This window comes from Perna viridis, chromosome 1 (genome assembly GCF_037379345.1).
Source record: "Perna viridis isolate PV_CMFRI_1.1 ecotype Kerala chromosome 1, ASM3737934v1, whole genome shotgun sequence".
NCBI classification, from domain to species: Eukaryota; Metazoa; Mollusca; class Bivalvia; order Mytilida; family Mytilidae; genus Perna; species Perna viridis.
This window is the reverse complement of record NC_142445.1, coordinates 13,238,627-13,243,027: the sequence shown is the minus strand read 5'-3', so window position 1 is coordinate 13,243,027 and position 4,401 is coordinate 13,238,627.

Sequence of the window (4,401 nt, the reverse complement as noted above, 5' to 3'; positions counted from 1 at the left end):
ACTACAAACTATTAATTAGTCATTACCTTTCTTTTTAATATTCAGGTCGAAATTCAATTCATCGACCTCCAAGTCGAAACTGTCTGTTAAATTATTCAAACTTAAGCCACAGTCATTGAACTCATATCTTTAAAACATGTTCCTCTCAACTAGATATGTTTCTTAGTTGATAAGCTCTTTATAGCTCAAATGCTACCAGTCATAGACACCTATGTGCCATGTAAAAGCACTGAGTTTCGGGGCACACTACCCAGAGACACGTATATTAACATAAACGATATAATCACAGGGGCTTGCTCCCAATATCAAAAATACAGCCCGGCTAGTATATAACACGAAAAGGGGGATCCTAGATTTGGGAGTAACTCATTTCCCCTAATAAAATCGAACATATTACTATTTTATTTTTTAAACATATTTTATTGTCAACGACAATTGGATTAGACACAAGTTGTACAACTTATCAATGCCTTCTCCTAATATATACATTTGAATAATACATACTTATGACATTTACAATAAATATTATTATTTACGAAGTTACTATAGAGACAAACAAATATGTAGTGACCCATAAACACAGATGCGTGCATATAAGTTGAATTTTTCAAGACACACATGCATCAATGTTGCAGTGGAACATGATAAAAATAAACACAAGTAGTGTTCACGATATACCCTACGAGCTAAATGTAACGACATTTTATTACTCGTGTGAAAACCGCCTAGTAGCTTCAATGAACGTTTGAACATAACTAAAAATCAACGAGTTAAACTCATAACTCAAATTAATTATCATCTCCAAAAAGCAGAGTGTTGAGACAAATATTTGTTCCTAGACAAGTCAAATTTTGAAAAAGCATGTTTCGTTGCACAGTAAAATTTGGACAGACGAGGAAAAATGTTCTGCGTCTTCTGTCAAAGCTCCACAAGAACAGCTTTTATCAAAAATAATGTGTGCTCTAAATAAGTCATTTTTCAAAGCACTACACTTATTTCTAATTCATACATGAGTCAAAGTCATGAATCGCTTACCAAATTTTAATTTTAAACGTAATTTAAACATATCAGAAGAAGGTGATTCTCGTAAGAAGATATCCAAATTGCTCCATAGGCTCAATGTAGCTGGCAAAAATGACTGTTGATAAAATGAAAGTCTAGTTGGAGGGACGCTATAATTTCGGTTATTGCGTAAGTTATACACTGATATCTCAGATACTAATGGGGGAAGTAAATCTGATAAATATTCAGGACAATGTCCATTAATCATATTATACAACAAAAGAAGCTTCTTTTATTCTCTTCTGTTTTTTAATGTTTCCCAACCAGTCTCTCGATAAAGTGAATCTCTACTAGCATATGATGTAAAACCCGTAACTATTCTGGCTGCTTCAAGTTGGATTTTCTCAATTCTATCTGAATTGACTAATCCAAAATTATCCCAAACTTCGCTAGAGTATTCTAGAATCGGTCTTATGAATGTAAAGTAAATCCTCTCGAGGAATTCTCGATCCAGCTTAAATTTTAATTTACGTAATACAATGAGTTGCTTAGAAGCCCTCTCAATTAGAATATCTGTATAATTTGTCCATTTGCAATCAGAACTAAATACCAAGCCGAGATGTTTATGTAATTCGACTGGTTGTATGATAGAATTATCAAATGTAAAAACAATATTAGTAGCTCTGTTGCAAGTACTAAATACCATAATGTCAGTTTTATCAAGATTTAGCGTTACCAGCCATTCACTAGACCATATAGAAATATTTTCTAAGTCCATATTAGTCATATTAGACAAGTGTCTCCTCATCATTGGCTACATGACCAACAGAAGTGTCATCTGCAAATAATCTACAAAGCCCAATCATACTATCAGATATGTCATTGACATATACAAGAAAAAGAAGAGGTCCTAATACAGATCCTTGTGGTACACCAGCATACAATGAGCCTATGGTTGATTTTCCATCCGTGAGAACAACCCTTTGTCTTCTAGATTCTAAATAACTATAAACCACTTTAATAAATTACCCTTGATACCATATCGTTCTAATTTAAAAATCAATCCCTTAATCCAAACACGGTCAAAAGCCTTGCTAACATCGCAAAACGTAATGCAAGTTTTTTTACCGGAATCTAAAGACACCAAAATTTCATGATAAAGTTCAATCAATTGGTGTATTGTAAAAAAAAACAGGTAAGAATCCCGACTGAAATTTATAGATAAGATTATTGAAAAATAAATGGTTAAAAATAGGTTTATAAACTATCTTTTCTAAAATTTTACTTGTGCAACTCAACAAAGCAACTGGTCTATAATTTGATACCTTTGATTTGTCCCCCTTTTTATACAGGGCATATTATATTACTATGTACTGCTCTGCAACCAATCTAATAAATAAACACAAGTATCACCACCAAATACTTATTATTATATACAGACAGGCTGCATATATGATAGTGAGAGCAAGCCCCTGTGATATGACTTTACCAATCATGCCAGGTGCAGAAAACATTAGACATACACTTTTAAAGCCCTGGGTACATACAGCTCTATTTTAATAGCATACACATGGCTAAAATAGCTAAATAGAATGATTATTACAAAAAGCAATAACACCAGACCAAAATAAAATGACACAGTTCCCGAGAATTGCATTATTGAAATTCCTATGCCATCGTCTATGCAAAGTTTCATTTGTGTTTGCCATCTCCGGGCTTCCGATGTCACGTGGCGGTTACCTTAATTAAATACACGATACAGTGAATGATACGTCAGGATGGTTTCGGGGGTTGTACTACCCTTTTGTAACAAAAATGGTCAAAAGATGAGCGGCAAATAATACCCTGAAATCCCTTCCTTTATACAAGTTTCTTGATCGGAAAAAATGCCCCTTTTATTCGTCAGGGCCTGCATAAGACATCTGAAAACAGTTCTTCGAATTGGTACTCAGCATTCTTTTTCACATTCCAATTCTATGATTGAAGAGTAGTATTATATACTTGCAGGGTTTTTATTTCTAGCTAAATATCAAATGGTTTATTACGCGTTTAAAAATAAATAGGCAACTTGAATATATCGACACTGAACGACTTGTTTATTCGGGTAAATGCATGGAAATAAACAGGTACTGATAAGAGGACAAATTAATTACAAACTAAATTAATCAGCATATTAGTGTTTGCAGTAAAAGTTGTTTATTGGGTTTGTTTATTGCTGTCAATAACACAGAATTGAAATTACCACATTAGAAATACCTAAAAAGTGGACCTAACTATCTGCATGTGAACCTTAATGGGGTATGACAATGGGACTATTTTCTTGCGGTAGTATATGAAAATTACAGATGCTAACAGGCTTTACAAATCTAAAGACTCTGGCGACTGCAATATCAATTCTGATCTTCGATCTAAATCGATACAAATCATTCAACAGTAACCAAAGTCGAACTTAATCTGTAACTTCTCATAGTAAGACTACACACAAAAGATAAAATCAATTGAAAAAAGCATTACAAAAAATGTGTGGAAAACTGTAAATTCACAGAAATTTTCTAAGTCCAAGGGACATAACTTCCATAAAAATCATTCAACCGTAACCATAGTCGAACTTAATCTGTAACTCTTCATAATAAGACCGCATATTAAACTTATTTGGTAAAAGCATCACAAAAAAGTGCGGAAAACGCGGTCGGACGGACGGACGGGCGAACACACGGACGGACCCTGGCATTTTCATGTCGCCCTCCAACGCGTCGCGGTGGATAAAAAGTATAAAAAATCAAAGTGCAGAGGCACTGAATCAAGGAAGACCCGAAGGTAATCATAAGTATAGATGTAACCAAATTGTAAGTTAAATAAACAGATCAAAACTTAGTCCTTTCAAAGAATGGTCATTTGTTTTAACGCTGTGTATATTTATACATTTCGTTCATCAATATGGATCTTCTTTTGTATTATTGCTAGAAAAATTGTATTATAGAGAAACCTCCTTTTGTTGGGAAATATTGTTACATGTACATATAATTTCGTGCAAATCAGGCAAAAATAAGGATTGGTGGTTATAGCAGTACCAGGTTTTTACTGGTTTTTAAACCACCTGGTCAATATTCCAACAGTGATCAATACTGGTCGATTGAAATTTTGCAAACAATATTTCTGTCATTATTCATAGTTTTTGTCCTACATTAAAAATGTTAATATAGTATATATCTACTACATTTCAGTGTTCTTAGGTTTTATTCTTTGAATTTCTCTATCAGCTGTATTAATTAGCATTTCTTCCTCTAAAATAATTCAAATTTATCTGAAATAACATAACAAACGTAACAAAAATGTACAGTGTATTTCATGAGCACATCTTTGTTTCGATAACTATTTATAACAGGTAACACAAGTAAG